This window comes from Rhea pennata, chromosome 21 (assembly GCF_028389875.1).
Source record: "Rhea pennata isolate bPtePen1 chromosome 21, bPtePen1.pri, whole genome shotgun sequence".
NCBI lineage: Eukaryota > Metazoa > Chordata > Aves > Rheiformes > Rheidae > Rhea > Rhea pennata.
Window position 1 is genome coordinate 3,625,958 of NC_084683.1, and position 23,084 is coordinate 3,649,041.

The 23,084-nt window shown below is 51.4% G+C and overlaps 2 pseudogenes; both read left to right on the forward strand.

The window, feature by feature from the left end:
• The first annotated feature begins 3,251 nt into the window (after window positions 1-3,251).
• On the forward strand, window positions 3,252-17,786 carry LOC134149730 (alanine--tRNA ligase, cytoplasmic-like; annotated as a pseudogene).
• Window positions 17,787-17,939: 153 nt separating this feature from the next.
• Window positions 17,940-18,935, forward strand: LOC134149731 (exosome complex component MTR3-like; annotated as a pseudogene).
• Window positions 18,936-23,084: the final 4,149 nt, after the last annotated feature.

The window sequence follows — 23,084 nt, forward strand, 5'->3', positions numbered from 1 at the left end:
AGTTTTCCAAGATTTGATTCCTTCCCTGCAGCCCCATCTGCAGTTCCTGTAATCATGGAATAAGGATCACTTCCATTCAGTGCTTGGAAGGATGCCTGAAACGCAATCAGAAACCAGAAGAGATCTAAACAGGTCTGAAATCTGACATTTATTATACAAGCTGGCAAGCTCAACTTGTATAAACGATCTCCCTCAGAGCACCCAGGAGCCAGCAGAGGAGGCCCCCAGCTCTCCGCAGGCAGCTGTCTACAGCTGTCAGGGCACAGCCTATAGCCATCACCTTTCTCCCTGCTGGAGGACAATGCAGGGAGGCTTATCAGACCAACACATCTCTGCTAAGCCAAGGCTCCTGCAGCCAAAACCAGCCCAGATGCATGGATATGGGGAAGGAAGGAGTAACATGCTGAAAGAAACAAGGGACTGCCACACAAAAAGTCTCAACAGAAGTCTCACGGTCTGTGTTTGGCCCAATATTTGGGGCAACCTGAGCTTAAGATCGGGGAGGAAATAAGAAGAAAGTAGTGGGGATGGGTGTGTTACATCTGGATGTGTCTAAGAGCATCTCTGCTGCTCAGCCCTGCTCAGCCTCTCGGAGGAAAGTGACAGGCTGGCTATTCCTTGAAGATCCAAGTAGTTTCAGACCTGGCACTCACCAGAGAAATATTCTGGCTTCTGCCAGCAGCTGCTAAATGGGGGAGGGGTAGCTAAATTTGAAAAACCTGTTTTCAGCTGACATAGTGCATGGGAAGAAGAAGCAATGTTTCCTTCCATCTCAGTGGGTAGACTAAGGCCTCCATGCAGGGTGTACATTTCGGAGAATGGCTGGCATTAGACTGATCCACTGTAGAAGGCTTTTATTATGGGCATAATCACCCATGCAAGCAATTGCACTATACAGTCTTGCCTGTTCCTGCTCCTATCCACAAGGCAGCACCTAGAGCAGACATCCCATTGGAAACCAACATGACTAGAGTTTCTTCTTTTTCTTTCTAGGCTCCTGGGAAAGGAGAAAATACACATGAGAAAAAGGCAGCTGAAGGACCAGATCTGATGAGAACAGCTGCTGGCCAGCCAAGCACAAAGCTGAGGAAGCCAAGCAGCAAGCAACCTTTGGAAACATCCAACTGTTAGCCAAGGTAATGGCCAATATTTCGGCCATCTTCGCCATTTTGGCCAACCAGACAGCAGCACAGACATGCCAGGGCACAGGTCATGGCTCAGGAAACACTACTTGAGGGCAGGTTTCCCAAGGGTTGCTGTGGGAAAGAGATGAGACAAATATAACCAAGATCTCCGTGCTGTCAAAGCACCCTGTGACTCTTAAGAATGGGGAGGACATCAGGAGGACTCAAATCCAAACCCCCTTCAGAGGCAGCTCAACACAGACTTCACACTAGGTTGCCCGGGGCTTGATCAAGCCAGGTCTTAAAACCCCCATGAAAAGAGATCCCACAGCCTCTCTGGGCCCATCTTTCAATGTCTGACTATCCTCACAGTGAACTTTTTTTCCTCTAGGTCAACCTTCTCCATTTCTACCTTATAAACACTGCCCCTTTCACTCAGGCTGTGCACCTCCCGTTACCTGCAGATCCCTGACTGCATGAAGTGAGCACAATTGCTGCATATTGAACAACTGCAGTACATCTTGTTTGTGAACTGGTCCCCTCAGACCCGCTTTGCAACTGCTACATCCCACACAGGGGGCCCCGCCGTATTGACTGAGAGGCAGGCAAGGAGGGCCTTGATCACTGCTGGCAGCCACCCAGTGGATCCACCCTTCCAGCACTGGCTCTTTCTCCCCCTTATTCCCCTCCTGGCCCTGGCCTTTCTAGCAGCCTGTCGCCCCTCAGACGCCAGCACCTCAGGCCTGCGCACCAAAGCGAGCCCGTGCTGAGCTCCCCGAGGCCTTGCCGTAAGGCGGGATCACAGCGCCTGCAGAGAGCATGCGCAGAGAGAATGCGCGGCGCTGCCTGCGTGGCGCTGCCTGCCCGGCGCCACCAGCAGCGCTCCACAGCGAGGCCGCGGCACCTCAAATGGCCGCGCCCTGCCCAGCTTCCGCCCAGCTTCCGCCCAGCCGCGTCACGTGGCCTCATGTCCCGCCATTGCATCAGCCAGCCACCGCCCCGCCCCTCAGCCTGGCAAAGGGGGCGGGGCTTATCCTGAGCGACGACAACGACGACAGCTAATCGGAGAGGGGCGCCCGGTGCGGTCGGTGGGGGCGGGGCAGCTCTTGCCGTGCGGCCGGTGGTGCAGAGTGAGGGGCTGCGGTGGCGGCCGTGCAGGTAGGGGGCTGGGGGGTGCTGCACCAGACTGGGTGCTGGCGGCAAGGCGCTCGCGGCATGCGCAGCACTGCTGGGCGCGAGCCTGCCGCAAAGCGTGCCGGGAGCCTGCCTCTGTCAGCGGCCATGGCGGATGCGGGGGCCAGAGGCGGGACCTGCAGGACCTCTGCCGGGGCTCTGGGCGGCTTGGGGAGCCGTCGGCATTTGGGTTTGCCCCCACGACCTCTCTTTGCCTCTCAGAACGGTGCCGGCCGGGGGAAGGTTCCCCGCAAGGGGGACGGTGGTGAGAGGGTGAAGGCAACAGCACCGCTGGTACTGGAGCCGCTGGCAGAGGCTTTTCTTCCCGCCTCTCTCAGAGGCCGAGGACAGTGCTAAGTACCGGGTACAATATACAGGAGCTGGTCTTCTGTCACTGGTGTGGGTACGGTAATGTGACTGCTTGCAGGGGTGATTTCCAGGCATCCTTACAGCTGACCCAGCTTGGAGCAGGTGGGTTGGAGCAGGCGATCTCCAGAGGACCTTTCCAACTGCAGCCATTCTACGATCCTATGATTTATTCACCTCGAATGGTTGTAGGACTTAGCAGTTCTCCCCAGAGATAGGGCAAGGCAGACGCAGTCTCTGACTAACAGTTCATTATCCAGGTGAACTTGGGATCTTCAAATACATGGTTTCAAAAAACAGGTAACTAGAGCTAGAACTGCAGACATCTGGGAGGTTGGAGGGGGTATGTTTTGGATCAGCACCATTTGGGACGGACTGATGATTAAACTGGGGAGTTGGTGAAAGTAATTGTTAATGTGAGGAAACCCTTTTAAGGGATAAAGGCAGTGATCCTGATGTTAGTGCTTGAGTTGACAACGTGATGTCTTGATGTAAGAGCCTTGTTCTTTGCTGTCCCCTCAGATTGCACCAAGGCCTGGCTGCTTTCCCTTGCACTTGCTTTTGACAGCTGTGGCTTGCAGTTTTAAGATGGAAGTCACACTAACAGCTAGCCAGATCAGGCAACGATTTATTGACTTCTTCAAGGAAAACAAGCACACTTATGTGCACTCTTCTTCTACAATACCCCTGGCTGATCCCACACTGCTTTTTGCCAATGCAGGCATGAATCAGGTAGGATTCCCTCTCTGGTACTGTGGTTCTTATGGACATTGCCTGTAGCAGTTGAAATCTATGAAGCTGTCTGCAGAGCTTTTGGAATGCCCACCCCTTTTTAATAAGCTCCTCCTGGATGCCTGAACTTACCAATAGTTTGTCAAGCTCTAGGTGCAGTCTAAAGCCTCTTGTAGCCTCTTAGATGGCAATGCATTTGCCTTTCTCCTCTTGGATAAACGCCTGCTCCAGGTGTGACTAGCTCTGTAAACACTTCAATTTGCAGGGAATTCAGTTTTCTCTTCATATTTTAGTGGCTGGTCTCTGGGCTGAGCTTGGTCACATTCCTCTGATTTCATTTTAGTGAGGTTAAGATTTGTCCCTTTATAACCTGAAGACGGGGTTTTCAAACAAACTACAATCTCTTCCATGGATTGTTGGAAAGTCATTGCTGTTTTCATGATCTCCTTTAATCACTTTGTTATAAAGAGGTAGTTGGTGCATCTCCTGGAGTCCCCTGCTCTATTGCAGAGTTGGTAGAAACACTAGGAGAAGTTTCTAAGTCTGCTGGGTTGACTGTGCAGCCATGGGAGCACTGCCAGTATCCCTTCCTTGACCCTTTGGACCACAGCTGGTGCTGCAAATAGGTGCATGAAGAATCCTGGCACAAATGACTAATAACTATTTTAATGAGTGGTTGGGGCTGGGCTACTGAAAGTGCTCTGCAGGAGATCAGCACACAGTTTTTGCTAACTATATTGCCAGCTGGGAATCTGGCTGCTTTCAGTCCCTTTGGAAGTCCTGGCGCTTGATGTGCTCCAGGAACATGTACATGTGCTGAGTTATGGCCAGTTTTACTCCTCCTTCCATGTAGGAGACAGCAGCCTTGATGTTTCTGAATGTTACTTCAGGTATGTCCAGGCTGATGACATATCACAAGGTGGATAAAACTCATTGCCTTGCTTTTGCTAGCAACATTTGAAAGTGAGCTTATGATATTTTTCCTTCATTTAGATTTCTTTTTTCTTTTTCCTCTCAGTTCAAACCCATCTTCCTCAATACTATTGACCCCTCACACCCACCCGCTAACTTGAACAGAGCTACCAACACTCAGAAATGCATCCGAGCTGGAGGCAAGCACAATGACCTGGATGATGTGGGAAAGGACGTCTACTGCCACACATTCTTCGAGATGTTGGGGTCCTGGTCCTTTGGGGAGTATTTCAAGGTAAAACTGGCAGCTCTGAATCTTTAGCACAAAGTTGCCCATCTCCATGATTTCAGCAAAGTGTTTGTCTACAAATGTACCAAAAGGAAAGAAAAGACCTCTGCTCAAGAGTAGTTCCAAAGGTTCCCAAGGCATATTGTGCTCCTTTGGAATAGATGAACATGGAGTAAAAACCCCACACTGCAGGATGTTTTGAGATTAGTCTCTTAGTGTTTACAAAGGTGCTTATATTCTCACTGCTGGTCTTCAGGTAGAGGTTTTATTGGCAGTAGCCATGGAAAGTTGCGTATGCTCTGACTATGACCTCAAAGAGGAGTGATCATAACATAATAATATTGTTGCCCAAGCTTCTTGCTAGAGGGTTCAACTTCACAAAAGGGATGTTAAGAATACAGTATAACAGCAGATTTCAAAGGCGTTTTTTAGGCAGAGAACCTTCTAGGGGCTAATTTGACTGCATTTGGAAAGCCATATGAGATGTTCCGTGTACCTTGTGCGTTACATATATTGGTTTGCATATTTTTTATAACAAAAGTCTGTAAATTCTTGACTGTTTCCTCTGTGGAGAGCTGTTCTGGTCCAGCTTCTGTCTGGTAGACCTAATAGCACAAGGAGACGTCTGGAGAGACTTGGCTGAAATGTGTGGAGACTAGTTTCCTGATCTTCTGAATGACCCTAAGTCAGGCATAGAAGGTTTCTGCATGTTTGAGAGACTCCCTGGGTAGACTGTAGTCAGCTAGTGAGTACAGCAGCTGATATTCTGCATGGGCAGGTGTTGCATGTTGAAGAGAAGCTTCCTTTTACTTGCTTACTTCATCTTTCCTTCTACAGGAACTTGCTTGCAACCTGGCTCTGGACCTTCTCACCAAGGAGTTTGGCATCCCTATTGAAAGACTCTATGTTACTTCCTTTGGTGGAAATGAAGCTGCAGGATTGCAACCAGACCTGGAGTGCAAGCAGATCTGGCTGGATTTAGGGTAAGGTCCTACAATCAAGGAAGCTGCATGTTTTGATAAGTGTAATAAATTTTAACTATTTGTTCATTGTTTAGAAGGAGGAATAAGCCGATGGAGGGGGAGGAGGAGGTTTTACAACAATCAGGGTTGAGACATGGTGTCAGACAAATAAATTATGGTAAGCACAAAAGCTTATATGACCCCTTGTGGAACCAGTGTCGGGGCCCTAGCTATCTTGCAGGACTATGAAGAGCTGAAGTAAGCAACAAGCTGCTCAGAGGTTTTGAAGGTAAAAGGATAAAGAAAAGATAAGCAGGCGCCTGTAATTTTCTCACAGAACAGCATCCCAAAAGGGAGTCAACACAACAGATAAGCAAACCCCTGTGATCACTCACAAGGAGACAAACCAAAATAAAGAGACAGAAGACCACGGCCTTCCTCTCCACGACCACCAGAGAGCTTCAGACGACCCCCCCAGCAACTCACACATGCGCGGGATGCACCAGGAGATTACAACGCAGACTATAAGGGGGGGACTGTGTGTGAGGGAGGCGCGCGCCGTTGGCAGAGCTGAGACTCCCCGGGCGCCCAGCGCTGTTTTGCTTGTGGCTGCTTACTTAATTAAATAAATTGTTCACATGATTTAACAAACTCTCTGTATGAATTAACCTTCAAGAGAGTAACTTATGACAATAAGCAATAGGGAAGGTGTCAGCTAGGCAGCGTTGGAGGCTTCTTTTGTGGCTTGAGGGGGACAGATGTCTCTGGTCCTGCTTGCCCAAGTGTGAGTGCACTTCTAAGTTTTGGTAGTTCTACCCAGTTTAGCCAGCAGATGCAAGAGGTCAATACTGTTGAGGAAGGTGGGTTTGAACTGAGAGGAAGTCTAAACCAAGGAAGGCATCTGGGACCTGTCTCCAGCACTCAAAAGTACAGCTTTGTGTTGACGGGCGCTCCTTTGCATCAGGAAATCTTTAATTTTTCACAATTTTTGCAACTGTCTGCCTTTGTTCGGAGAAAGGTGGCATGCCTTATGTGGCTGAGTAACAGGCATATCTGGCATATCACAAATAATGTTTGCAGGGTGGTAGAACCGCAAAGCCAAAGGGAAGCACTAGTGTTAGATGGAAGAGGCCAAGACCTGTACCCTAGGTCTTCCAATTCAAAATTTCTTGTATAAGCTTAAGAACATAAGTGCCCTGCTAGGTCAGACCAACAATCTTTTCAGTTCAGTGTGTTGTCTCTGACAGCAGGAGGAGATGCTATTCAAAAAGAACAGGCGGGCCTGGCTGTGGTCTGCACTCTTTTCCTCATCCATTTCCAGCATCTGCAGTTGTTGGATTAAGGACAATAGAGCGTGTGACCACAAGGCAGGCAAGGAAGGGTTAGATACTGGTGACACTCAGAGTTCATGAGGGGTTAAACAGGATAGATTTAATAAAGGACTTAACGCTCCAAACTGCACGGGAAGCAGTGGGAATCGCGCAGAGGAGTTACTGATGGGAGGCTGCCGGAGGCATGGGTCAGACACATGAGTGGGACGCCCAGACAGGACTCCACTTGTATCCTAGGGGCTTCTTAGTCTACTAGAACTGTTCCTTTGTCTCTGTTTTGCTAAGCCTGAGTAGCTGCTGGCCAGGAAGCAGCTAGACATTGTTGACAAAATGGAATGTGCATGCCTGGGCATGATGGGAATTTGGTCAATGTGTAGTTTCACACGCTGGGCCTCCTATCATGTACTCTGACAGTCACTGACTCTTCAACAGATCTTCTGCAGGTGCTCTCACTGCAGAGGGATACCCTTCTATTCTGTTTATGTTGTGGGGACCTGCACCTCTAAAGTATATCTGATCCTACTTTGAGCCTGTTGGATTTTTATAACACTCAGTCATAGTCCACCCTCAACCTCCTCCCCTCCAAACTGAAGACTCTTACTATTTCTAGCTTCTCTTTGTAAAGCAGAAGTTCTACCCCTAGGTAGTTTTAGTTGCCCTCTTCTGTTCTTTCTCTGCCTCTGCCTCACCCTCCTTGAGATGTGGAAACCAGAACTGCACTTAGCAGTCAAGCTGTGAGTATACCAAAAATTTGATGTAGCAATGAAATGCCTTTGGTATTGTGGCTGTTGTCCCCTGTGAAACCTGTTATGAACCCCATGACACAGATCTAGACTGTAGGGCAAAACCTGCCTAGCATGCATTAAAGTGAGATAGCCCCTTTTGTTCCTGACTGAGGCTTCACTGAGAAGTTCTGTAGGCCTCTGCCTACTCAGCAAGGAATCTGGGTGGTAGGATCGTGAGAATTAAGCCCTTGGCTTGGTCTGTCACAGGACCCTGACCACTCTTCTGCCCATTCAGGGAATTGCTGAACTGAAATCTCTTTGATATAGTCCTCAATTCAGGGGATTCCTGCCTTGCCATGAGTCTCTGTTGTTCAACAGGAGTTTCTTATTACAGGCTGTCTGAGAGTAGGATTCTGCCTGGCAATATGAAGGATAACTTCTGGGAAATGGGAGACACAGGCCCCTGCAGGCCCCTTGCAGCGAGATCCATTATGACTGGATTGGGAACAGAGATGCCTCGCACCTGGTCAATCAGGATGACCCCAATGTCCTGGAAATCTGGAACCTGGTGTTCATACAGTTCAAAAGGTGGGTGAGACCTGCATTTCCAGGTGGCTCCGGTTTTGCATGGGAGTTTACTCAGGCTGTGTAGTTAGTGATGGCATTAGTGACCACATTTTTGACTGTTCTGCCCATTTTTCTTCTGAGCTGCTGAATGGAGAGCACAGCTGAACTATGAGTCCTGGGACTTGCATTTATCCATGCTGTTCCTTGTTAGACATGTAGAGTCCCATTAACCACAAGCCATCTCTCCTGTCAGCCTTAACCCCAACTTAGCAGTTTGGCCACTTTCTCGGCCCTCTGACTCAGATGTCTCTTTACTGCTTTGCTGTTTGCTGTAGCCTCATTCCTGTACCTACAAACACCTTCAGCAATTTAAGCCTTGTAGAAAGCTTTTGAACCTTGGTATTGCACCACTGAGAAGTTAGAGGAGTCGTGGAGCTTGGAGGCTGGGCATGCTATCATTGACCGAGGGAGAATCCATATGAGCCTTGCTCTTCATTCAGTCCTGCAGGGTCACCCTTCAGTGTCTCCCTGTCTCCCATCAGGCTCTTGAGGTCAACAGGTTTGGGATTGCTGACCATTCCTTTTTTTCAAGAAGCTGTGCACTTTGCAATGTTCTGTCCCCCAGCCACCTTGAACAGAAGAGGTTGGTTATACCTGGTTTTGAGGGCAAATTAGGAATGATTCCTCAGCTCACTAGTAGGGGTTAAGTGGGAAAGAGATGCCATCCTGATCTGGGTCTAGGTTGTTGTTGAGGTTCTTGTTAATTATATTTTGTCACAGTTCCCCTGTGTGTGATTTGTGTATGGGCCTGTCTCTTAAATCTTATGCAACAAAATCTCATGGAGAGGAGAGATGGGCATGTCTCTGCAGTGCCTGTCTCCATAATGGCTTGTCTTTCCTTTTGGGTTTGGACAGGGAAGCTGATGGGAGTCTGAAACCTCTTCCCAAGAAGAGTATTGACACTGGGATGGGTCTGGAGAAGCTGGTTTCTGTGCTGCAGAACAAGATGTCCAACTACGACAGTGACCTTCTCATTCCTTATTTTGAAGCCGTACAGAAGGTATGAACAGGGTAGTCTGGGCTTGAAGACTGACTCAGCTTTGTCTGTTTCCCTATTTCCTGGACCCTCAGGGAGATGTAGGGAGGTGATTGGGCAGGGATAGTGTCTGCAGATCTCTGCTTTCCCAGCTAGGGTGAGCTCTGCAGATTTGTCCTTTGCTGAGGAGGGTAGAAACTCAGGCTGGCCCAACTGATTGCTACCTTGGGGTATGTTTCCAGGTCAGAGTGAGGGACATGAGCAGTGCAGCTTTCCCATCTATTTCCTGTGAGCTGTCCTAATCGTGTACTCCTTGGTCATCTCTGACAGCGGGAGATGCTCTGACCAAGAGCCATCCTTTCGCCAATGATAGATAGCACATGTTGCCACTGAGTACTAGACTCAGAGACAGAATCTGTCCTTCAGACTTCTACCCAGAACCTCATGTTGTGCTAATCTGCAGAAATCCCCTGCAGAGAGGAGATCTCTGCCCTAAACCATGAACTTGCAGAACCAGTGTGCAATTACTCTGTCTTCCTGGGTGGGGAAGGCTGTTACCAGTGCCAGGAACTAACTGTCATGAGCCCTCTGTGTAATACACATTTATTCCTATGGAAGTGCCAGAGCTCTCCAGCTGCAGATTGTATTGGAGAAAACACAGAAAGCTCAGATACTTCCTGATCCTCAGAAGGATGTGGGGCAGAACTTCAGAGTTAGAGCTATAGGGCCACCTTTCCATATGTTAAAGCCATTGGCTAGGCAAAGCAAGTGTGTTCTTGTTGTTTTCCTGCTGTGTGTGGATGTGCTGGAAGCCTGACTGTGAGGACCTTGGCCCATGGTGCAAGATTTTCACCATGTGCAGCCACTCCATTATTACAGCAGTGTCTTTCTCATGGGTAGAGATAGAGACATCCCTAAAAAAGGGAAACTTGAACCCACATGACAGAATTGGAAAGGCTTTTTCCTGGGCAGGTTAATGCCAGGCTGGAATCTATGAGTCAGTGCACAAAACAGATGTTTTCTTCTTTGGATCTCCGTTCACTTTGTCCCTCTCCCTACCTCTGCTCCCTTGGGTTTTTTATGCTGAGGTAATTTTACTCTCCCTCCTTCTGGCCCTGGACATCCTTTGGCCCTGCAAATGCAGGCTGTGGCACCATGTGGAGCCCAGCAGCTCTCTGTCTTCCCTGGATACATCAGCTCAGCTTCTTGTAAGAGGAGTATGCCGTCTCTGAGCCCTGGGAAGGGAGGGGAGATGAGGCTGACTTGTTAGGTGCTTCCCCTGCAGTTCTGCCACGGTGCTGATCCCCACCGCTGTGCCAATTGCCTTCTCTCTGCACAGGGCAGTGGTGCCAGGCCGTACATGGGACAGGTTGGTGCTGATGATGCAGATGGCATAGATATGGCCTACCGTGTGCTGGCTGACCATGCACGAACCATCACGCTGGCCCTTTCTGATGGGGGCAGACCTGACAACACTGGCAGAGGGTAAGAAGGGAACTGCCATGCTGCTGCTGCTTCTGTTTTGTTCAGTACAGCTTTCCTGAGGGGAGTGGAGTCTTGTGAGTCTCTGAAATGTCTTTGAAGGCATCGCTAGAGCAGTAGATAGAGGAGTGTTTGCCACAGTATATTTGACACTTCAAAAAGCCCTGCAGCACAGTCCCCCAAAAGATGAAGACACGTCAGTCTGAATGCTCTAGTGAGTACCAGTCCCACTGTATCAACCCTCAAAAAGGTTCATTATGGACAGGTTTACACAGAACTACACTTGCAGTAATGCTGCTGTCAAAAATGTAATGAAATTTGGGCTGGGGCACTGTGCAGTGGGTACCGCTCATAGGACTGGTTCTGGGCACCTAGTGAGTCTGAGGAACAGGGCTGAGGCCAGGCACTTCACCTCTGGCTTGCTGCTGGTGAGAGCAGTTAGTTGAGAGAAAATATGGAGAGAGAGAGAGGGTGAACAAGCCTGCATTCTTGGTCCTGGAAGGGGATGCTGGTAGGTGGATACAGAGGGATCTTATGAGCATGAATCGGAGATGTAATGTTAGCATGAGGGCTTGTGCTATCTCCTAGGTATGAGCTGAGACGGATTCTCCGACGGGCTGTGCGCTACTCCCATGAGAAGCTCAATGCCCCCAAGGGCTTCTCTGCTACACTGGTTGATGTTGTGGTACAGTCATTGGTAAGTTCTCTTTTCACTCTGCTATATGTGCTAGCATGTGCAGATCACCATGCTGAAGGGCTAATCCTCTTGGCTGTGTAGGGGGATGCCTTCCCTGAGCTGAAGAAGGACTCGGATATGTTGAAGGACATCATCAACGAAGAAGAGGATCAGTTCCTGAAAACGCTCACGAGAGGACGTCACATCCTGGACAGGAAGATCCAGAGCCTAGGAGACAGTAAAAGCATCCCCGGTAAGGCTGCGACTTCTTTCCAGATGCACCAAAAGATGTTTATCATTTGGGGCTGAGTCAGGGCTTGGCTGGGCTGGGAGCTGCGAGCTGGAGTCAAAAGCCTGTTGCTCAGCGTAGGGCCACCTCATTTTTCTTTCCTCTGTGTTCGCTTCCTTAGATCTGCAGCAGCCCAGACACAACATGGTAGTGTGATCTCTCTGCCCTGAGCATGCCAGTGAAGAGCTTATCAGGTGTTCATGTTCACCAGAGACTTGTTTTCTACCCTGCCAATTGCTGACTGCCATAGCACAGAGCCAATTGGGTGGGACAACCAGTTGAGAGCAGGAAAAGGGATATTGGCTCAAGGAACAGGAGTGCTGACTGCTGTTTTTACTCTGCAGGTGACACTGCCTGGCTTCTGTATGACACCTATGGTTTTCCTGTGGATCTCACTGGGCTGATTGCAGAGGAGAAGGGCCTTGTTGTGGATATGGAGGGCTTTGAAGAAGAGCGGAAAAACATACAGGTAGACAACAGCTCAAGGGGGCACTGGTCTGAGAGGATGCAAGGAGAATTCCCAATCTTTAAGCTTCTGGTCGTGAGACTGCTCCTTTCTTCTGTGTACACTCACACCTCTGTGCCCTATGGGAGAGTCCGGAGCACACCACGAGACTTCCTATGGGACATGCCTTTCCTGTGTAGCTGAGGCTGTGTTTGTACACTAAGGTTGTGAGGCCTGTGGCCTCGAACTCAGCCTTCAGACAGAATTACTGAAGTCCTGGGAGCACCTTCCCTTGTTCCCATGGAAGTCCTGGGTCTCCCTGTCTGAGAAGCAGAGCGTCCAGTCAGGCCTGTAGCTTGGATGTGTCTCCTGACACATGCAGTACAGCAATATAGGGTAGCATGGATGAGCAGGCCAAGTACTTGACCTGCCTGTGCTGGGCTCAGACTTGCTTTGAGTGCCTGCTGGCAGTGCTGGAACAGCCTGCTCTGAAGCCAGAAGAGGTGGGAGCATTCTACCAGGTGGCGGGTGTTTGCCCAGAGCATAGCTCTGAGCCAGGTGATCCTAGGAATGCGAGAGTGAGAGATGTGTGTCTAGGCTGGTGTGTGCAAGCCAGTGCTGAAGTGGGTTCTCTCAAACTTCTGTGCTTGTCACTTGCAGCTCAAATCCCAAGGCAAGGGTGCTGGAGGGGAGGACCTTCTAATGCTGGACATTTAGGCCATCGAAGAGCTAAAGGCCCGAGGGCTGGAGGTGACTGACGACTCACCGAAATGCAGCTACACTTCAGATCCAAGTGGTGCCTATGGTATGAGAAAGCCTTCTCAGAACCATCCTCTGCTGTGAAACCTTTCCTCATACATCTCACAGGCAGGAGCTTCTTTGCCAGGTCTTCCTGGCAGTTGCCTCAACAAAGGCCCCTCTGAGTTTACCTTCCTTGGGGCATGAAAGTGGGTGAAATGCGTGCACATGAATAGCACGTTTGTAATAACTTGAGCAGAGAAAGAGAATTGCAGACTGTCCAAGGGCTGCTCTAGGGACTGTTCACATCAGTTGCTGCTAACCTGATCAGAGAGACCTAAGGGGACTCTTCCCCGCAGCTTCTTGTCTCCACACTACAGTGTCTGCATTTTCTACGTGCCCATTGCCAGTGCCACACAACTTTGCAGATGCTCTTCAATCTATTAGTGTCCTTGGCCTGCTTGCTGGTTTTGACTCTTGCTGCTAATTCTTTGATATAGCCACACGTGCTGCTGGCTTGTATTGTGAAAGTGTGGAAAGAAGTGTCATTCTCTGCCTTGAAAAGTATTGAATCAAATTCCCTGTTCCTCAGCTAAATGTTGTCCTAGTTCTTCCTCTTTACACCTGTTTGTGTGTATAACTGCCATGAGCTTGTGCAGTAACTGGGAGCCTTTGCTATGAAGTTCTGCTTCTACATGGTATCTGCCAGGTTTTCCTATTCTACTGACACTGCCTGTCCTCCCGGTGACAGATTTTGGGAGCCTCATGGCCACAGTGAAAGCCATCCGCAGGGAGAAGAAGTTTGTGGAGGAAGTGTCCACTGGCCAGGAGTGTGGGATAGTACTGGACCGCACTTGCTTCTACGCTGAGCAGGGTGGGCAGATCTATGACGAGGGCTAATTGGTCAAGGACGACGCCAGCAGGGAGGATGTGAGTGGGCTTGAGAGCCTGTCATAGTCTAAGCTGGGGCCTGGGCGGGTGCGTTCAGAGAGGAAGAAGGTGTCAAACAAGCTCTAGCAATTCCATGTCCATAGCAGGCATCAGACATTGCACAGGTTTCCTTCTTGGGGGTGCGGCATAGCACAGGTGTGCTGGGGTTTGCTCCCCTGCTTCTTGGGAGGCTTCACTAAACTTCATAACTTCATGCTGCAGTGTTAGACTGTCACCAGGATGCAGGTGCCTGCAGTGGTGGTGCTGGGACATGGTGCTTCTGAGCCATGAAGTGGGGAGCTTATTCAACTCTGCCATGCCCTATAACTGTGCCCCAACTTGTCCTTCATTCATTTCTCTGCTTTGCAGCCTGCATACTATGCCTGGATGTGCTTAGCTTGCTCATACTACATGCACCAGTCCAGCTTTCCCTCAGCTGAGGCTTTTCCAGTTGCAGTCAAGGCCTCTGGTTAGACTGTCTGTCTCCCCCTTGGTCTGTCTCCCTCTGCTCACTGAATGCCTTTCCCTCCTTGTACAGAAAACAGAGCTCATGGTGAAGAATGTGCAAGTCCGAGGGGGCTATGTGCTTCACACAGGAACTCTGTATGGGAGCTTGAAAGTAGGAGATCAAGTCCATCTGTCTATTGATGAGGTGAGTTAAGACACAGTATAATAGATGGCTTCACCTCTCAATTCTGGGAGGTTTTACCCATTTCGTTCCATTAGTGCTGCTCTGGGATGAGAGTCAGCTCTCCCTGCAGCATGTGGTGCAGGCAAGTAGCATGGCTCTTCCAGTTGAGCTGGAGTAGTGGCCCTCCTGCCTGAGATCTGGCTTCCTCCTTCTGCAAGGCAGATAACACCCTGCTGGCTCTGAGCTACGGACACTGGCTTTTGCTGGTCCGTAGCAGAATCATGTTCAGGGCATGACTGGGAGCTGAGACATGTATGCTGCCCCACTGTCTTGGGGATGACAGCTGAGAGCCTGGGTGGGCTGCCCTGGTCCAGACATTGCTGTAGCAGGCTCAGCCTGCCGAGTGAGCGCTAGGCTAAGCCCAAGTCTGCAAAATGCATTTCCCTTCCCTGAAGGGGCTCTTCTGGAGCAAAAAGGAAGGCTACCATCTTGCAGCGCTTTTACCTGTTGAGGAGGGGAGACAGTGTCTGTTACCTGGTCTGTCCCTGGCCTCTTTCCAGACAGGCCCAGTGAGGGAACATCCTGGGAAATGCTGTGTGCAAATTGGATGGGAAATTCCCTACTCCCTAAGCCAAGGCTCCAGGGCAGTGGATTTGATGAGCTGTTTCTGGTCTCCTCAGGCTAGTTCAGGTTTCTCTTGAAGCTGCACCATAAAATGCACTTCCCTTGCTAGAGACTCTGCAGTGCAAGGCCCTATTTAACAGTGGCTTCCTGCCCCAGACAAGGCGGAGGTCAGTCATGAGCAACCACACGGCCACCCACATCCTCAACTTTGCCCTGCGCTCAGTGCTGGGGGAAGCTGACCAGAGGGGGTCATTGGTGGCACCAGACAAGCTACGGTTTGACTTCACGGCCAAGGGAACCTTCTCTACCCAGGAAATCAAGAAAGTTGAAGGGATTGTCAACCGGATAATCGACGAAGTGAAGGTGGGTATGGCTGTCAGATTCAGAAGGACCTTGTGGGCTGGGATGGTACTCAGTCAGTTCACTGTCCCAATCCTGTAGAAAGGATCCTGTTCTTTTCCTGGCAGACCCAGGCATAGGCTTGCCACAGTGTCTGAACCAGCCTCAGTGGACGACTGGGGCACCAGTTTTCAGAAGAAATCTGGTGTGAACCCCATTCATTCTGTGCTTTCTCCTCCCTGTGACTGAACTGTGCAGTATAACATGGGTTTATGTTTGTTGCCATTCCCCAAATGTTTCCGGTCAAAGATAAGTTTTGCCTTGGTCACCAGTTCCCATTGACTCTTCTCACATGGACTGACTCTCTGTGTTCAGTCTTTATGTTCAGCTGGATAGGGACATAGGGACGTAGTTAGGAAAAAATGCCTTGGGTCAAGTTTTTGTATGATCTGGGATGCTGGAAGTTTGGCCCAGCAGGAGTTTGCTGAGCTACTGATGCAGTATTGTGCACAGACCTGAATGACCTCAAGAAAATTTTGATTGATACCTTGCTCTGTTCACTGGTTCTGAGGCCTCTCTAGGAGTGGAGTAATTCCTTGCCTGCTCTAGTGTCATATTAGCTATGAGAGCCAAGGAGAACTTGACAGAGTAGTTTCTCAGGCCTGGCTGGTGATGTGAGCCAGACCCACTATGATGTGAGAGAGTTGCTCTGCCCAGCACAAGCCCTGTCTCAGAGTGGACCGTGGAAGGAACCCTCCGCTCTGCTTGGGAGTTTGTAGTTAGAAATCACTGAATGTGCAGGAGCACACAGGGTCTGTGCAGGCCCTGGTATCAGGAAACTTGAAGATGGAGTAACTGTTAAACAGTTTGGGATCCCTGCAGCTCAACAAACTGTCACTCCTGTGAGGTACATAACTTTCCTTTTAGGATATTTCAGAGGAAGCCAGAATTCCGTGGGAATGCAGGCCTTTGGTCACAGCTGGCAGGACCAGCTCTTATCTGCACTCCTTTCCTGTCCTCTGCAGACTGTGTATGCCAAGGACTGCATTCTTGCAGCAGCCAAAGCTATCCAAGGCTTGCGGGCTGTTTTTGATGAGACCTGCCCTGATCCTGTCCATGTGGTCTCACTCGGCATCCCTGTGGAAGAGCTGCTGGCTCACCCCTGTGGCCCCGCAGGCTCGACCACTTCTATTGAGTTCTGCGGAGGGACGTGAGTATCTGGACAGGCAGTGGAAGGCAGTGGGGTGGGTGAAGAGGAGTCCCCGTGGATCCTGAGTTCCTGAAGGTCTGCTGTTATGTGTGCTGGGCACAGAAGGGTGAGAGCTTGAGGTAATGATTATAAGCCTCAGCGTTCCCAGTGCACTGTCCTGAGTAAAGCTGTGTTTCCTATCAGCCTTTGCAGACAGGGAAACTGCCTATACACCTATGTCCCTGCCCACATATACAGTCTATGGCAGTGCTGGGAGCATAGTCTTTGCCACCCTTTTTTCCCTCTTAGGCTTTTGATGGCTGAGTTGAGTCCTGTCTCCACTCTTGCTGCATCTCCTTTTTAATTTTTTTATTTTTTTTGTTCCCGTGCTGATACCTGCTGAGATTTTTAACTCTCTCCTGTGAGTTTGTGTCTGGGTTCTTTCAAAGGCACTTGCAGAACTCCAGCCATACTGGCCCCTTTGTGATTGTGTCAAAAGAAGCAATTGCTAAAGGCATCCAGAGGATAGTTGCAATCACTGGTGCTGAAGCTCAAGAGGCAGGAGATAATCTTCTGTGAAATCTGTGCGCTGCAGGAAATCACTGGAGCATGCACACGCACATGGTAACCCTCTACCGAGGTTCCTTTCAGTCAAGTTTGGCCAGTATTTCTACTGGGATAACTCAGCGCCACGGGGTATCGTTATGAGTACGTAAAGGACTCCTGGCTTGAACTCCACCAGCCCAGTCACAGAAAGGGATGTTGCTGTCAGTGAAGGTTGTGCTGGAAGTCTCTGTGTATGACATAGCTGGAGGAGAGAGTTGGAGGAGGCTAAGCTCTAGCTGTCATGTTAGTGGGGCAGAAGGGCATAGGGTGGATCCCAGAGGTGGCTGCAGGGCAAGCTCACATTGATTTGCAGGATAGGCTACAGATCTAAAGTCCTCTTGGGGGCGTGAGTGTCAGAATTTATTCGGGCTTGGTGCTGTGCTCTCCATTGAGTGTGGGAATGGCAAGGAGTCTCCGTGTCTGGAACTGCAGCATATGGTTCTGGGCAGAGGTCAGCTTGGTAACTCTCTCTGCAAAACATAACTTGAATTTTACTCTGCTAGGCCCTCAGGAAAGTAGACAGCCTCAAGAAATTGCTGTCTGACCTGGATGCCAAAGTGAAAGTGCAGAGAGCTCCCAACAAGGATGTGCAGAAGGAGATTGCAGATTTAGTGAGGTGAGGATGGCGGCACTGGAGGGGGGGGTTCAACTCGGCTAATAAAGGCTGCCTGCCGCATGCGCCGCTGGCTGTGCTTGGGGGCCGGGCCGGGCCGGGCTCCTCCCTCCCTCCCTCCCTCTTTCCCTGCTTCCCTCGCGGGGCGGCCAGCTGGAGGATGCCACTGGATCACCGCCGCCTGCAGGGCTCCGATGAGTCGCAGCTACCAGAGGTGTGGGCAGCGGCGGCGGCCGAGGAGGAGGAGGAGGTGCGGGACCCGTGCGCCTTGCGGCCGCTGTTCACACACATGGGGCTGCTGAGCCAGGCTGAGGGCTTGGCCTACGTGGAGCTGGCGAGCGGCACCAAGGTGCTGCGCGCCACCCGGGGCCCATTCGAGGCAGCAGTGGCGGGGCGGTTGGTGTGCAAGTTCCGGCACATGCCCTTCGCTGGGCGTGGGCGGCGGCGCGCGAGGTGGTGGCGGCGCTGCACAAGGCGCTGGAGCCGGCGGTGCGGCTGGCACGTTACCCGCACGCGTGCCTCACCATCAGCATGCTGCTGCTGCAGGACGGCAGCTCCGCCCTGGCCGCCACCATCAGCGCCGCCATGCTGGTGCTTGCCGACGCCAGCATAGAGATGTATGACCTGGCGGTGGGCTGCGCCCTGTGCCGGCCACCTGGCGCTGCCGCCACCTCCTGGCTCCTGCAGCCTAGTGAGGCCAAGGAGCGCCGTGCCGCCACCCTCCTCACTGTGGCCCTACTGCCCTCCCTCAACCAGGTGTCAGGGCTGCTGGGCTGCGGCCAGGGCAGCCCCCCTGACAGCTGGGCCTAGGCACTGTGCCTCGGCCTCGATGGCTGCCACCACCTCTACCCCGTGCTGCGACAGAGCCTCCTGCGCACTGCCCGGTGCCGTGCCACCCCTTCCACTGCCTCAGCTGGCCTGAAGAGCCCCCTCTGCTGCCGCAGGCCCCAGAGGCCAGCAGAGTGGCCTCGTACTGCTAGAGCCCCCGGATTTGTCCCCCTGCACTGCCAGAGGCCTCTCCGGAGCAGCCCCCCGCTGCCCGAGCCTGCTGGAGTCCAGCCGAGCAGCTGCCTCCACTGCCAGAGACCCCCAGAGCCTTCCTGAGCAGCCCCTCACAACACCGCAGATGTCCCAGAGCACCCCAACTCCTGCCTGAGCAGCCCATCCATATTGCTAGAGGCCCCCCCCCACCTTTAGCAGCCTTCATACCACCTAAGCCCCCCAAAAGCAGCCCCTGTACACACACACATTGCCTGAGCTGCTGCGGAGTGGACCCCATATCACCTCAGCTGTCAGAGGCTGCCTGTGCCCCCCACCCCTCCACACCACTGGAGTGCTCCTGGACACCCCCCCAAGGGACTGCCCACACTGCTCAGATCAGCTGATTTAACCACTGGATCTCCCCAAGTGCATCTTCGCACCTGCTGGAGCCCCCCAGTCAGCCACCTGCGCTGCGGGAGCCCACCAGAGTCTACTAGGTCACCCCTGGACTCACCAAGGCCCAAAGCTTGGAGGTGGCCCTGGTGCCAAGGATGAGACTGCCATGCCCAGCCTGTCCATTACCAACACCCCACCACAACCATCCACACAGCAGGACTCGAGCAGCCCTGGCAGGAACCATCTATCACTACAGCCTGTGCGTTGCTTGGACTTTGTATACAGAGACTTGCCTGGACAGTGCTTCGGGGTGGTGAGAGGCATGTTTTGGATGTTTTTTGTTATTTTGTTTTTTTTTTTTAATATATATAATAAACCTAGCTTTTCTGATGAGTCTTTGGCCCACTTGGGTCTGCCAGCAAGACATTGAAGGATGTGCTCATTTGCCTGGCACCGCTAGTCCATGGCTACTTGTCCAACTGACTGCCAAGCAGCAGGCTCGGTCCTTCACAAAAAGGGGGCTCTGCACACACACTTGGACATTCCTCTGTTGGCTCCTGGTTATGTGCAACTTGGTGTTAGAAGTGGCAACTACAGCAGCAAATTTTGCCCAATGTAGTCTACCTCTGTTCCTGATTCAGGCAAGACCTGAGATCAGGGCTGCCCTTACCACTGAGCACAGAAGTGGCCTGGGCCAGGCACTGCAGGGAGGTTGTTTTTCTGCCAGGAGCACAGCTCACTCAAGTGGCCCTTTTTTTCCCCATCAAACCCCAAACTGTTTTTGGAAAACAAGTAGCAGGAGTCACACTTGACTCCCTCCTGGTTCTGTTGTGCTGAGCTGTCCCATGAACCAAGGAGGTGCCCTGGCCCTGGGTTGTCACAAGGAGAGAGCAGCACTGAGGCCAAGCAGGGCTGTGCGCAGCCCAGGAACAACTTTTCTTGTGCATTGTGCTGTCAGATGCTTGGGCTGATGCAAGGCAGAATCTTGCGGGCAATGGTAGCAGGGAGGTGCAGAGGCAGATGGGCACTGACTTGCCAGACTCTGAGCTTTGAGTTGTCACTGGGGATGGAGCGGAGCTGGTCCTGTCAGGCCAGCTGCATCATGCTGCACCAGCCTTAGGACACTGAGGTTTGCCTCAGCCCATTGAGAAGGAATATCCTGGGCAAAGACGGTGACAAATGTGTTTCCACTGAGAACGCCAACTTCATGTTCATGCAAAAAAGCCAAGCTGTGGTTGGTCTTGTGACTCAGCAGGGCTGGGTTGTCACACCTATGCCCATACTGCACCATTGCTGCAGTGAGCTCTGGGCAGGTGAATGGGAGCGGAGCTGGGAGTGCAGTGGATGCTCATCTACGGACAAAGCAGCTGCTTACAATCTCACAGCCGAGCAAATTACTTTGTGGACTGGGGATAACTAGTACAGTCTCAGAGTGGGGGGCGATGGATAGCAGTAACATAGAGCCTAAGAGAAACCAGGCTGGTACCAGCCTAGGGTTACAGGACAGCCAAAGCCCAAGGCAGCTTCACACCATGCTTGGTCCTGGGAGTAATAAATGCTGCAGCTACTTTTAATCAGGCAGCATGAAAAGCACTCAGTTGAAGGCTAGGAGGGTGCCTTAATCCTCTTCCTCCTAAAACCGTGAAGTCACAGGAGCCCATGTTGAGTTGCGGGGCAGCTGTGTGGCTCTTCTTGCTGTCATTGTTTCCTTCCCGCAGGTCCATGGGAGGCTTGGGCTCGACTGGGGAGCTGGAGTAGAAACCACACAAAGTGTAGTGTTCAGACACTCCTGCACTTGGGCCAGGCCCAGCACCAGTTGCACAGCTAGGCTGGTCAATCCAAGTCTGCCACATGCCTGTTGCTGACTGTACACCCGTAGAAAGTGTTAAGATTTCAGTTTTAATCACATGCACCCAGGAGCTGCAATGGCACCTCCCACACCTTCCACCTGCCTGAGACCATGTGGATCCAGCTCAAGAAACCTTTGCTTCCTTGAGCAGCCCCCAGTGCACATGTGCATCCATGGAGGACTCAGAGGCCTGCTCTCTTTAATGCCACTTCTGCCACATGGGCAGAAGTAGCCCATGTGGGCTACTTTCCAAGGAAGTAGCCAGTATATACTGCACAGTATATCCTAGGACTGTGTGTGGCAGCTGCTTGGCAAAGTCATTCTCTCATGGATGCAGAAAAGCAGGTGCATTTAAGCTTGTTAAAAAGTACATCACACTCAAATAACCAGAGAAAAGAAATATAAATTTTATTTTGTTTTCCTTCCAATACAATACACTCTGTTACCAAGGCAAATTAGAAATACAGAACAATTTCCTACCAGCAAGAGAAGGACAACCTAGAAATGAGAGACATTGAAATAAGATACAACTCTGCAGAACATGGAGAATGAAAGGGACCACAAGTTCCTTGGCTGAAGATAAGTCCCAAAGCACTCTCCTGCCACTGTCTACACAGCCAAAACGTGCCTGATGGCAAAGCAAACACCTCCCATTATTGGTGACAAAGCTGCTCAGTGGGAGTCCTGGTGACTGCAAATGCTGTCGGGTAGCACAGCAGAGAACAGTCAAGGAGTGACCAACAAAGACGACCCATTTGTGAGTGTGGGTGACTGGCAGCAATTGGGCTTGCACTACACCCCACTAGGCTGCTGGCATTGAACTGCAGGGAGCTGCCAGACCAAACAGGAGAGGGTGCAAAGGCCCCTTCCATGTGCAGTTCCTGATGACTGGGCCTCCCATAAGCAATGAGGGGTATTTCCAACCTGTCACCTCCCAGAAGAGACAGAGCTGCAACTTTGCCCTGTTTTGTGATGCCAGTGACACAGGTGGAAAACTATAGCTTACACCAGCCTTCTGCATTCGTCTGCCAGCGCTGAGGCTGAGCTCAGACCAAGCTCCCTGTTTGGAAACACTCAGCCCTTGCTGTTAAGGCCCCCTGGAGCCACCTCAGGGTGGTACTCATGTGCACAGCCTCTGATGGTACAGCAGAAGGACGACCGCACAGGGGTTGTCACGACATGATGCCAATGCAGCTCTGAGCGCCTTGGCCTGCTGTACTGGCACCCGCTGAACTTTCTGAGAGGCCACACTTTCTGAGAGGCCACACAGTGCCATGGCTGGCACAAGTTCCCTGTGGGGCTCAAAGTGCGCAGACAAGGGCTGTGGGAAGGGCAGGCTTGAGGACATGCTTTCAGGGCACAGGAGGCTGACATGTGAACTGTGTAGCACACAGAGGCGTTGGTGCAGTGCCTGGCACGGGGAGAGCTAATGGTGCTGGGTCCTTTGTGATACAGTGTGCTGCACCAAGCTCCAGGGCCTCCTTGCTCCCTTGGCAGCACAGTGCGAGAAGAGGGAGGACACTTGCTCACAAGGTGGCCTAGATTTCTGCTCAACACTGATGTTCCTTTGGGACATGATTCTTTCTGCTTCTACCCTCTAACCCTCCCTCCCTCCGTACACATTTATTTATCCCTAGTCTAAAAACAGAAAGGAGGGGGGAAAAAAAAGCGCAAACACAAAGGCTTCTCTTACCACAGCAGGCCAAAGTCTCGTAGGAGCGGGACATGGGGCTGCTGACAACAGTGGCAGGGGATGCCCATGCTAGGCATGAGTGCTGACAGTGGGTACTTCACATCACGTGTGGCATTAGGTGTAGGCCTCAAAAGAAAGACAACACAAGACAGGAACTGCTGGCCCACCAGGAAGGCCACGGTATCCCAGTCCATTTACTGACTCCCCTCGAGGTCTGATGTGTGATTTTTCATCTGCAAGAAAAAACATACAGCATGGCCTTTCCATGAGGAGCCCTCTGGCCCTGTCGGCAGAACCAGACACATCACCTGCCCAGCACAGTGCGCAGCAGCACCATGGCCTGTGCATACGTGCCTGTTCCACCGCAGAGACAAGGGAGGGAGCCT